General features: G+C 40.6%; 1 protein-coding gene across 3 annotated transcripts in view; it reads right to left on the bottom strand.

The window, feature by feature from the left end:
- MYT1L (myelin transcription factor 1-like) overlaps positions 1–13,863 on the bottom strand; it is a 536,085-nt gene that overhangs the window by 256,075 nt on the left and 266,147 nt on the right. For all 3 annotated transcript variants that reach the window (XM_011960959.1, XM_011960961.1, XM_011960960.1), the window contains exon 4: positions 3,985–4,130. The gene's annotated coding sequence lies outside the window, so the exon portion shown is untranslated. The remainder of the gene's footprint in view (positions 1–3,984; positions 4,131–13,863) is intronic.

Raw genomic sequence — 13,863 nt, 5'->3', positions numbered from 1 at the left:
TGAGTGTTTCTGATTCTGAGTTGTAATCCGAGGGTAGGACTAGCAGAATAATTCCTGGAGTCTACAGTTGGACAAACTGCACAACAGCTACTAAAATTGAATTCAGAAAATTGAATACAGTAACATCAGACTTTGGGGGTAGAAAGGATGGCGGGCAGATGAGTGAAAGAAAGTAGTCATCAATTTCAAGGACTGAGAAGAGGTTTGCAACTTCTTACAGAGGACCATTCTGTTCTACGTTCCATCTGATATGGGAGAAATAGAACCACATCCCATTCTGTCTCCTGTGGACCACAGAATGCAGACAGTACCTCTACTCATTTTATAAACACCAAACCTAAGCCATGGGGAGCTAAGCCCTTTGTCCTAACATGCAGCTGTACATGAAAACTGAATAGTATTCCACGTCCATTACTTGATGCTTCCTATCTCTGAGTTTTGTATTTTCTTCTCTCAAGCCAGCCACTTCCAGATTTATTCATCTAATAAACTAATCTTTAAAAATCCACTTTTGGGGGTGATCTCCTCTCCAAAGTCCTCTTTGATTCCTCTGCTCCTAGTTAAGATCTCTTCTGTGTCCTCCTCAACAGCTTGCACAGACCTCTGTGGCTTCATTGAGATGTGACTAAGTACCTAATATGGCCCAGGAAACATGCCTAGCTCGGGAACACAGAAAGGAATAAGACACATTTTGCACCAAAGGAAAGACTAGTCCTTTCCATGCCTTATGTTTGTTCAATGTGTGAAGTCTTTGAGGTCAAGGACTGCATCTCATTTATTTTTATACATCCAGACACAAGAGTTCCTGGCACAAAATAGGTACTCAGCACTGTTGAAAGAATGAGAGACTGATGAATGATAAATACCAACTTAGTACTGGTGACAGAAAAGGGTAGTGGTAAACAAAGTCTGTTCTTTGAGTGAAACGTTCATCAGGTCATTTCTAATGCTAATTTTTAAATATTTTTCTTAGACTTGAATATAGACTTGAATTAAGGAGTGAAATTAAAGGATCTTGGAGTTCGTGATTTGTGCTAAGTCTAGATCCTCAAACATCATTCCTTCCCACCACATTGTACCCTAGCCTTCTTTCCAGGACACATGGGCATGCTTCAGGTGCTGTCTTGGCTACTTATTAATTATGTTATCTTAGGTTAGTCACCTAAGCTCTCTGATCTTCCCTTTACTGACCTCTGAAGAGGGAATAACAGTCACACCTTCTTGCAGGAGAAATTCGTGGTTGCCAGTGCTGGTACTTATGGGGTAGGGCTCTATCAGTGATAAGTTTTATAATCTATTAATGGACATAGTTGGGGTATTAAGCATGTGCTCCGAGCCTCTCTACATTGTTAGTATTCATGGTGGTCTTGGATGATGCCCACCACATCTAAGTATCTAAGCTTGGTTATCTTCTAGTCTCTTGTCATGAGCAATGAACCCCTGGACGCCAGGGTATCTTCAATCACTGAGATTAGGTGGAACATCCCATGCCATTGTTGACTTTCTACCTAAGAAATTACTGCTAGAGAACAAAGCCTTTAAAATTACAGCTAGATAATTAAGCCCTAAAAACAAAGCTGAGTTTTTAAGAAACTAAACAGACACAACATCTTCATCTTTGGGGAAGATTTTAGAAAACTTTTTATTTGATATTCTTATATAATTGCTCATTACTAATCAAACCAGGCTCAGAAAAACTAGGAAAAATCTGAACTTTTTTTTCCAAACAGAAATAATTATTTAAGGTCATGGTACATGCTTAAATTGCATATAGAAATTCATTACCAGAAAATATAAGAAACCCTATTTCTGTCTCATTAAGAAACTTAGCCATATGATCTACAAATTCAGTGCAATGCCTCTCAAAATCTTAAGGTCATTTTTTTTTTTTTCAGAAATAAATCTATTCCAAGATCCATATGAAATGTTAAGAGACCCCCAAATAACCAAAACTATATTGAAAAAGAACACAGTTAGACATTTCATACTTCCTGATTTGAAAACTTACAACAAAGCTACAGTAATCAAAACAGTGTGGTACTGGCATAAAGACAGAGATACAGACCAGTGGAACAGAATAGAGAACCCAGAAATAAACTCCTGCATATATGGTCAAATGATTTTTGATAAGGGTTCCATAACCATTTAATGGAGCAAGGACAGTCTTTTCAACACACAGAGGATACCCAATGCAAAAGAATAAAGTTAGAATCTTACCTTAAACCTGTAAAAAGAAAATTAACTCCAAATGGGTTAGCAACCTAAACACAGAGGCTAAAGCTATAAAACTCTTAGAAGAAAATAGGAAGGATCGGCTTCCTGACATTGGATTTGGCAATGATTGATTGGATGTGATACTCAAAGCATAGGTTAAAAAAAAGTAGTTAAATTGGACAACATCAAAACTTAAAAGAAAACAACGAAATGCTTGTGTGTCAAGGGACACTACCAACAAAGTGAAAGGCAACCCATGAAACAGCAGAAGATATTTGTAAATCATATATATGATAAGGAGATAATATCTATAATATATAAGAATTCCTACAACTCAATAACAAACAACCGATTAAGGCAAAAGACTTAGACATTTCTCCAAAGACGACATGCAAATTTCCCGTAAACACATGGAAAGATGCTCAACATCACCAATCATGAGGGAAATGCAAATCAAAACCACAATAGGATGGCACTTCACATCCATCAGGGTATCTATTATTTCAAAAAATAAAACCATAGAAAAAAATAAGCATTGGCCTGGATATGGAGAAATTGGAACCCTTGTGAACTGTGGTGATAATGCACCACTTTATGGTGCAGCCACTATGGAAAAGAGTGGCATTTCCTTAACAAATTAAAATGCAATCTGATCCACATGATCCAGCAATTTCCTTAACAAATTAAAATGCAATATGATCCACATAATCCAGCAATTCCACTTCTGGGTTGATGCTCAGGAAATGTGAAATCAGGGACTCAGATATATATTTCTACACCCAAGCTAATACGAGCACAATTCACAGTAGCTGAAAGGTGGAGGCAGCACACGTGTCCACTGACAGATGTACAGTGGACTATTATTCAGCCTTAGAAAAGAAGGATGTTCTGACCCATTCTACGACATGGCTGGACCTTGAGGGCATTATGCTAAGTGAAAGAGAGCAGTCACAAAAGAACAGATACTGTACTATGCCACTCACACGAGGTAAGTCTAGTGGTCACATTCACAGAGACAGAAAGCAGAATGCTGGGACCCAGGGAGTGTGGGGGAGGCCTGGGGAGTTAGTGTTTAATGGGGACAGGGCTTCAGTTAGGGAACGAAAAAGTTCTGAAGATGGCAGGTGGTGACCATTGCACCACTATGTGAATACATTTGATATCACTAATTACACATTTGAAAACTGTAAAAATGGTAAACTTCATGTTACGTGTATTTTACTACAATTATTTTGAAAACAAAAGGCTGTAACCTGAAGTTTTTCAAGAAGCATGACTCCCAGAGCCCACAGTGGCAGCAAGCGAGGTTTGTCAATAGTAACTGACAGAAACCTACAGGAACCCTGGTAATGCAAAAGAGGCCATAATTAATGACCTTCTTAATTTCCTCAAATATGAAATATCCCAAAATAGAACTAATAATGTACACAGGGATCTGATTTTAAAGAGGCTTTGTACAAAGGAGCTTCTCTATGACTGTTGAAGGGTGAACAAGGCCTATTAGTATGCTTATAAATTCTTCTTTTGGGTGATGTAACTAGATAACAGAAGGCTACTTGAGTTTATGTTTGCCAAGAGATTACACATTCTGACTTTATATTGAATTGTTTATTAAAAGCAAGAGGTGTTGTATTCTTTATCAAATAAAATGCTGCTTCATTCACAAACATATATTTATGCTTTTTCAAAGTAACATATTTTAAGGTAAATACGCAAAATGCCTGTCTGCATGTAAAGCTTAAAATAGTAATACCACATAGAATTCCTCACCTTTAGGTGGCTCCTCGGATATCCATATGTCTGTGAGACCAACTGGAACCTTTCTTGATGGAATTTTGTTGATAGTTTGAAAGATGCAAACACTTGATTGAATTCAATAACTACATTTTTTTCATCTTCCACCAGATGTGGCCACTCTAGAGAAGAACAAAAAGGCAGAATAATGAGGCTGATATTCATAATAAAAGCAAAACCCTAACTGAGGGATGTGATTGTTAGGTCTTTAATGCATTTGCTGCAAGTAGGCAATAAGGCCAGGCTGGGTGCACAGACACATGGAGATGATGAGACACACAGGGATGAGATGCATGGGGACAACGACACACATGGAGATGATGAGATGCACGGAGATGAAACACTAGGAGATGAGACACATGGAGATGAAATACACAGAGATGATAAGGCAAATGGGGATGATGAGACACATGGAGATGAAATACTAAGAGATGAGACACATGGAGTAGATGAGATCACAGAGACACGTGGAGACACATGGAGATAATGAGACACACAGGAAGAGATCCATGGGGATGATGAGACACAAGGAGATGAGACAGATGGAGATGAGACACAAGAGATGATGAGACACATGGAGATGGAACACACAGAGATGATGAGACGCATGGAGATGAGAAGCATGGATATGAGATGCATAGAGATGAGACACATGGAGATGGAACACACAGAGATGACGAGAGGCACGGAGATGAGGTGCATGGAGGTGAGAAGCATGAAGATGATGAGACACATGGAGATGATGAGATGCATGGAGATGACAAGACACGTGATGAGCATACGGAGATGAGATACGTGGAAATGAGATACATGGAGATGAGACATAAGAGATGATGAGATGCATGGAGATAAGATGAGAGGGATGGTGGCAACAATAACCTTGTGTCACACCCAATTAATTTCCAATAAAACATTCCTTATAGAAAAACCTTTTAGAAAATTAATGAAATTACTCTTTGTAATATAAAAAATACACAAAACTACAAATATATTCTTATAAAACTAAGGGAAAGAGTCATTTTTATGATTGAGTCTACAAAGTATTAAGATTAGAAAATGTGTAGAGACAAATTACAGAAGCATAAGTGATGTATCTGCACATGTATTTCATAGTTAATATCAGCAGGTTGTCATGCGTGTTTGTATTTTTGTCCTTCTCAGTTCAAAGGATAGCAAATAAGTTGTGATTTCCACATAAAAGATTTTACAAGAGAATGCTATTAATTAAAAAGCAAAACAAAATGCAACATCTTGAGTAATAATTTAAACTTTTTTATTTGCTATGGCTATAAAGCAACATCCAAATAGTGTTTAAAATGGGGCTTATGTATAAACCTCTATGATTAATGTTTATATAGTAGGCACAGTTATTTCCAACACATTCTGAGATATTACTTACTAAATTGACTAAGAAAGGTTGGGATGGTACTCAATACAGTGGCTTTATAAAAATGCAAGTTAATTTTCACCATTTGAAAGACACCAAATAGACAAATTTAAATAAATATTAGAAACAAACCAACATAAAGCAAAACGAGTGATTGAGAAACAGTAGAATTGGACATTAATCATCAAAGCCACTCTAATAGATTGTCAGTACTATGCGTAAAACAATCATAATATTTTACTTTCATAAAATATTATTACGTTAATTTACACAATGACTTACTCTACTGGTAATCCTAAAAATTCATCTCTATCAGTTTAAGCTTTTTAGCATGTTCTATAGATTCATCACGTTGTCCATCGTTGTTTTGGGAAAAGTGTTTTTTCTATTCTTCAATGTTCACAAAGGGTAGCAAGGAGGAAGACCTGGAGACCATCAGGCCACTCCTGTGGGAGCAGCCGCAGTCCCAGTCCCTCAGCGGCAGATATGACTGACCATTGTCAGGAGAGGGACAGGTTTTTCATTAAAGTGATAAGTATCTACAAAACAGAATTTCGTGGACAAAATGAAAGGTTTTATTTGGAGCGTGCTCTCTTCTCCATGCACACATTCACAAATCATGGAGTCAGAAGTGTCCTTCCCGTTCCCAGGTGAAACAGCAAAGCACCTTTAGCGTCTCATCAGGGCTGCTTGTCCAAATATTCCAGTTTGGATGCTCCTGGTTTCTTCCCTGGGTCCCTCGGGCTTTCCGGAGTGAGGAGACACCCTCACAAACGTGAGAACCCCTCTTGGAGGAAGGAGAGTTAGAGTAATTGCTGGAGATGAGACTACCTTTGTTCCAAGATGCATTCCCATCTGGGAGTCATTTACCAGATGTAGATTTAAAAGCCACTGAAAAATGGGACTATAGGCTAAATGTCCTTGCAGGGTATATGATGCTGCTTACTAAATGTGGTGTGTGCACATCCATCAATCCATCCATTCATCTATCATCTATCTATTTATCTGTCTGTCCATGTGTGTGTCTGTCTATCTATCTATCTATCTATCTATCTATCTATCTATCTATCTATCTATCTATCATCTATCTACCTACAGTGTGCTTTTAACAACAGATCCTCACTAGGTAAAGATTCACAGAACAATCAGCTAATGAGTGAGTAAGTCAGTGACCTCCTTTTCCCAGTTCTTCAGGTGCGGTAGGAAGGAAGGAATATGTACCTACGGTTCTAGCTGCTCACAGTTCCCTGTCCCAGATGCTGCTTGTAATCACTGGTAATGGAATTCCTAGGATGAGCTCTTAAACGGCATGTTTAGCAGGCAGCTTAACTGCAAAACAAAAATAACACCAGCCGGGCGGGTGCTCCTTGGGGTTCTCAGGCACACTCTGTCCTCAGCCAAAGCTTTGCTGGCCTTTCTCCTCATCAACCCTTCCTCTAATCTCCCAAATGAGAACGAGTGGGGGTTTTTCTTTATGGCATTTGTCATTATCTGGGATTATATTACACAGATTTTGGTTTTAAACTGTTTTGAGGTAACTAGATTCACATGCAGCTGGAAGAATACAGAGATCCCATGCACCCGTGTTTCAGTGTCCCCCAATAATAACATTTTGCAGAATCATAGCACATACAGGCAGAATGACATTGATTCGTCCCACCGATGTGCAGATTTCCTACTTCTCTTGTGTTCATGTATGCATGTGCGATTTTAGCACCAGTGTAGGTTTCTGTGTCTGTGACCACAGTCAACATGCAGATAACTATCACCGAAGGAGCAAAGGTTCCTCTGTGTCCTTTTTTTTTTTTTTTTTTTGAGACGGAGTCTTGCTCTGCCGCCCAGGCTGGAGTGCAGTGGCCGGATCTCAGCTCACTGCAAGCTCCGCCTCCCGGGTTCACGCCATTCTCCTGCCTCAGCCTCCCGAGTAGCTGGGACTACAGGCGCCGCCACCTCGTCCGGCTAGTTTTTTGTATTTTTTAGTAGAGACGGGGTTTCACCGTGTTAGCCAGGATGGTCTTGATCTCCTGACCTCGTGATCCGCCCGTCTCGGCCTCCCAAAGTGCTGGGATTACAGGCTTGAGCCACCGCGCCCGGCCCCTCAGTGTCCTTTCATAGCCACGCCCAGCCTTTTCCTGTTCATCACCACGCCTACTCCCTTCCCTATCATAGCCACGCCCAGTCTTTTCCTATTCATCACCATGCCCACTCCCTTCCCTTTCATAGCCACACCCAGCCCCTTCCTGTTCATCACCACGCCCACTCTCTGCCCTTTCATAGCCACGCCCATCATTTTCCTTTCATAACCATGACCACCCCGTTGTCTTTCATTGCCACGTCCATCCCCCTTCCAATGAATAGCCACGCCCACTTCTGCCCTTTCATAGCTACTCCCACCTTCTTCATTTTCATAGCCAAACCCAGCCTCTTTCCTTTCAGAGCCACATGGATGTCCCTTCCCTTTCAGAGCCAACTCTTCTACCCTGAACCCCTGGCAACCACTCATCAGTGTTTCTGTCATTTTGTTATTTCAAGAACGTTCTATAAATGAAGTCATACACTGTACAAAGCTTGCAGATTGGCTCTTCTTATTCAGCATAATTCTCTGGAGCTTCCATCTGGGTTGTATCAATAGTTTATTCTTTCTAATGGCTGAGTAGTATTCCATGGCGCGGCTGTACACAGTTTAACTCTTCATGCTCGGGAGGCCGTCTGGGTTATTTCCAGTTTTTGGCTACCATGAATGAAGCTTCTGTAAAGATGTGTGTGCAGGTTTTACTGTGAATGTACATTTCCCTCTCTCTGGGGTTAATGCCTGAGAGTGGGATAGCTGGGTCATATGGCAATTGCATAGCTAGCTTTAAAAGAAAACGCCCAACTGGTTTGAATAGCTGTGCCATTTCACTTTGTCTCGATTAATGTACCAGTGATTCAGTTTCTCTGCATCTTAGTCAAAATTTGGTGTATTGTTGTTTTATGTCAGTCATTGCAGGTATGTAGTGACAGCTCATCGTGGTTTTAACTTGCATTTGCCTAATAGTTGATGGAATTAAATATCTTTTCATGCACATTTAAATTTCATCTTTAGTGAACTATCTGCCCATGTCTTTTGCCCATTTTCTTACTACATTGTTTTAAATCGTTGAATTTGAGATTTCATTGTGTATTCTAGACACTAGTTCTTTGATGAATATTTGATTTCCAAGTATTTTTGCTACTTTATTGCTTGTCTTTTCATTGTCTTAACAGGGTGTTTTATAAAGTAAAATTTTAATTTTAGTGACATCCAATTCATCAATTTTCACTTGTGGATTATGTGTGTGTAAGTATCTGTTTATGCATTTATCTTCTGTCTTCCCCCATGGAAAACTACATTCCATTGTGGTAGACACTTTGCTATCTAACTTATTTCTAAATCACAAGAGTCTAGAATTTTGCCTGGCACACACTAATGATCAACAAATTCATGTTGAATGAACAAATAAATAAATAAACACTAATTTATTAGGTAAAAACCATTTAAAGTAAGTCTTTTATCTAACATTGGGGAATGATAACAATAGTAAAAGTGGTATATTAACATTCTGCAAAATGGTTTTAAATCCATTATTCTCTTGGGTTTTCTTCACCACCCGTGGGGAGGACAGTTCAGGTATGATTCTCTTACTTCAGCGATCAGCCCAGGGATGTGAGGCTCCTTCTCAGTGACATCTGCACCTTGTTTCCACTCTAGTATGTTTCTGCCCAGGATTCCCTCGATATTTAGAAGTGATTGAGGATGATTAAAGAAAGAATTAATTCATATGGGAGCAACAAAACTCTAGACCTTACTACCTTAAAGTGGAATATGAATTGAAACCATCTCTAAGTGTGATTGCAGTTTATATAAACTCAAGGACAATTGGGTCATGTCTGCTGTTTGAGGGAAGGAAGAGTTCACTCAATGGTATAGACACAGTGGTCTTGATATTTCTCAAAAGGTCTGTGTGTCACCCACACTGGTGGGAACTGAATGGCCGTCCCCATTTCTCTGAACAAAGGGTGCCTGGCTGAGTGGGCCTGCAGCAGCCATAGCATCCCCGCTTCTTACTCTGGGTGAGGGCATTAACGGGGTTGCAACTGCTTTTTGCAGGATTATTTTACTATTTCCAGTGGCTTTGCATGAAAGCACATGCCATCTTGTCCCATGCAACACAAAACAGTCATGCAGGGCACCAGAGTTAGCACCCAATGGTCTCACGGCCCCACGGTAAGCACCCAACAGTCTCATGGCACTGCGGTAAGCACCCAATGGTCTCGCGGCACCACGGTAAGCACGCAACGGTCTCACTTTCCATTTGCGTTGATGAGCAGAGCCCCCTGGAACCAGGTGCATTGGTCAGTGCTGGCAGCACTTCATCCCCGCTGAGAGTGGGCATGTGTGCTGTGAGTTCTCCACACAGTCCCGGCCAAAGGCCTTGTACCAAAGCATGAAGGCACGCAGGGCTGCAGTTTGGCAGGGGGCACATAATGCATGGTGACATTTCTATGAACGATTTATCTCTCAAAGTCCTTAATAATGTCTGTGTCTTCTTAGGCTCTTCACCTTTCAGAATCATCGCAGTTAAAAAAAGAAGAATAAGGAAAGGCCTCAGTACAGATAAAAATTGTCTATAGATCAATAATTATAAATGGATGATTGTCACTGAAAATGTGGTGGGTTTCCTAGAAAGAGTTTTGTAGGAAGCTTTGGAGGCTGCAACACATCCTGTGTTACGGTTTTCTCGAGTCTGTCATAGAATTTAGTATACCATGCTGTAACTGTAGGTCTCCTAAGCAGCACCCCAACCCCACCACGAGCTCATCAGGGCAGGGGAGAAAGCCTATTAGACTCTAAACCCTAGAACTGGATCCACTGCAGACATAGAACATGTGTGAAACCAAAGTTTGCTCAGTTTCATGAGTGAATCAAAGATGAACTAAATTAACAAACCTCTATCTGTCATCTCATGGCCAGCCACAACACCTGGGCACACAGAGAGCGTGGCAGCAAGGAAGGACTGCAGCTTCAGGGTGACACTCTCCCTGCTCCTCAGTTTGGGACCGTAGGGTCCCTTTCTCAGGAACTTAGGCCATTTCTTCATTGTCATAGCATATAGGACAAACAACTGACTGTAAAAACTCAGTTGTAGATCAATGAATTATTCATAGCTGTATTATAAAATTCATTTTAACTTTATCATTATTAATATTCATGATATATGAAAAATATTTTTACTTTCCCCCTTTAACAAGGGTACTTGGTGTTTACTTTATTTTAAGTTAATTATGTAGTGAATAAAAAATCATTATTTGTCCAAAAATTCAAGAATGATCTATTACTTTATGTTTAGTTATTTAGAGAGACAGATTGAAATTTAATGATGTATCCTGTAATGAAAAGTAGGCATAAAATTACCTTTTGTTTGAAATTTTTGCATTTGAGGCTAAAGAAAGCCAAACTTGTTTATTCACTTTTTCTCTCCTTTCTTCCCTCACTGTCTCTCTCCCTCCCTGTCTCCCTCCCCTCCTCTCCCCTCCCCTCCCCTTCTCTTCTGTCCTTTCCTTTTTCCCTCCCTCCCTTCCTTGCCCACTTCCTGTCTACCTTCCTCTATTCTTCCCTTCCTTTCCTTTCCTCTTTTCTCTCTCTCTCTCTCTCTCCTTCCTTTCTCCTTTGTTTTTGGTTTTTAAAAGTTTATTGCCAAATGATGAGGTAGAAGACAGCATTCCAATCTGATATTTGTAAGCACTTCTCCATATATAACATATTATAAAGTTATTTTTATTCTTAATATATAAAAAAGCTAATTTGGTTATACATTTTACTATAAATTGTTTTTCCTTTTAACATTTAAAGAATCAGAGAGATAGTGATCTGCAGTGGGAGGGTTTTGATTAATAGATGTGACTTAGACAGTGGGTACAGGTCATTTTGAGGCAGATTTGGTCCTTGCTAGTTTGTATTTTATTCTCAGGGTTCCTTACACTTCTCGTTTTCACTAATGGCTCATTGTGAATGTGTGGCTTCACTCCTCCACGGCCCAGCATTAGGGAGCTGTGGACCCTGCAGCATGGCCGAGGGGGCCACAGTGGCGGAGGGGTGCAGAGCTGAATCACAGGGTTGCCAGCACAGGGGCTTAACCTCCCGTGACTGCCAGAGCTGCTGGCAAGCTAGAGTCCCATTTGGAGCCCCTCTAAGCGGTTCTATTTGTAATGAAAACTATATTTATGCTATTCAGTTTTAAATATAGAAGTTGAAACAGCTGTGTTTAGCGCCTTTGTTCACACAGACCCCCTTGCAACAACCTTGAGAACCCCAGGGAATTTGTCAATGTCAGGGAAGGAGCATTTTGTCAGTTACCAAATCTGTTTATTACCAGAGGGATGGAGGGATGAAGGATGCTGAAGAACTTTAATGTCCTCTTTCCTAAGATGAAACACATAACTGCTCTGTCTTTCGCTTCAGCTCCCTGTCACCCAATGCACCTGAGATATCTGGATTCCGGGAAATTCTTCATCCTAGACCCTAAGAGATTGTGCAGACCAGCTGCAGATTGCTTGTGGTCTGACAGGCTGCAACTGTGAGCGGTCACAATGAACAACAGGAAGAAAAGGTCTTTGAAAAGGTGATGTGTGTTCTCATCAACCTCATACATGCACATGGTTTAGGGGTAAAATACCCCTACATGGCTCATTACAAAAACAGTGTTCTCCACATACCACCTCTGTCTTACTTCCAGCTCCCCAGAGGGAAAACTTTCCATGCTTCTAGCCATTTCTTTTGGCATTTGCCTTCAGACCCTACATGAATGCGTCTCTACCACGGGGGGCTGCGCGGTTGCCCACCATGAAGCACTGAACTTCCACATCCTGTCTGGGGGAACTGGGAGGTATGCTAACGCACTCCATGCCCAAGCCCTTCTCACAGTTTCTGCCCCCAGCATGCTTGTCCTAGGCAATACATGAGATTACTAGGCAATGATTTACTGTCATAACTACGGAGAGACTACTGCCAGATGAACAACACGTTAATGCTATGTTCCTTATCAGCACAATATTTCTATACTGCAATTAATATAATTATGTCCATGCACACACATGCTCTCCTATGTACCTTTCATGACTCTATCCTAAATTCCCAATTACATCATATCTTCTTCTTAGGGAAGAACAGCTTAGTTATCAATTTGGTGTCCTGCCTAAAGTCTCAGGGAGTCATCTGTGTCCTCCCATCTGGCCTGGTCCACACTGGTTCTCTTGAAAGCTGGGGCTGTAATGACACCCCTTGGCCATCACCAGGTCCCTGCCCCATCTCTTGTAATCTCTCTCTCTTTGCTGCATCTCTGTTTTTCTATGTCTTGATTTACTTGTTGTTGGTTTTTTGTTTGTTTGTTTTTGGTGGAAGACGTAATCCCACAGCTTCCTATGGAAAGGTTGTTGGGAGATTTTTAATGATTCCTAAACATTAAAATGTCTATTTTTGTCTTGACACCCAACTACTATTTGTCTGAGTAATACAAGTCTAGATGAGAAAGAACTTCCCTGGAGGTCTGATGGTCCCTCATCTTCTTACCTCTTGAAGATTCTTTGAATCCTTTTCCCCTAGACCCCCATGCCCAGAGTCATCATGATTTTCTCTGCTTCTAGTGTTTTAGTATTTCCCCAGAATGAGGGGGTGTGTAGATCTGTTTTCTCCCATGTGATGTATCCTGCAGCTTTTCCAGGGCCATCGTCTTCCCTGCTTTCTTCACTGGTTGCTTTCTCTCCATTTTCTCTGATCTCTTTCTGGAACTTACACGATTCAACCAGTGGTCCTGTGGGAGCGGGACAGACCCTCTCATCTTATTTTCCATCCCTTCACCATTTTGTTCTAATCAGATTTCCTCTACTGTACCTTCTCATCTCTCTTGTGAGATTTTTTAAAATTTAAAATTTCAACACTCATCTTTAAATTTCTAAGTGATCTCTTAGTTATTCAACGCATCATCGTCTTCTTTTTCTACTTAAAATTAAATGTGTTCCCGTTCAGCAAACCCAATGTAGTTTCCCTTCTGTGACTCAGACAAAGTCAATGATAGCTTCTTTGTTTCTCTTGAACAGTCTTTATTTTCTTCTTTTTTGTTTTTTTTGTTTGGGTCCTTTTTATATTAGAGGGCTTGCATGAACATCTAGAGATCTTCATTATCTGTTCATATTTAACAGGGCAGCATTAGAAAGCCTCTTGGAAACACTTTTCACATGGGCGGGGTCTTCTGACCTGTGGGGGGCTTTGTGTGCTTTGCCTGGGCTCCTGACTGGGGGTGTCTGTGCCCCCAGAGCATGGAAAGAACTGGATTCTGAGCCAGATGACATGAACCTGGATTTAAAAAAAAAGAACACGGCCAGGCACAGTGGCTCATGCCTGTAATCCCAGAACTTTGAAAAGCCAAAGCTGGTGGATCACCTGTGGCCAG

Source organism: Colobus angolensis, unplaced genomic scaffold, assembly GCF_000951035.1.
Source record: "Colobus angolensis palliatus isolate OR3802 unplaced genomic scaffold, Cang.pa_1.0 Scaffold53, whole genome shotgun sequence".
Lineage (NCBI taxonomy): Eukaryota > Metazoa > Chordata > Mammalia > Primates > Cercopithecidae > Colobus > Colobus angolensis.
Note: the sequence above shows the minus strand (reverse complement) of the source record. Positions and strands in the feature narration are given on the sequence as shown.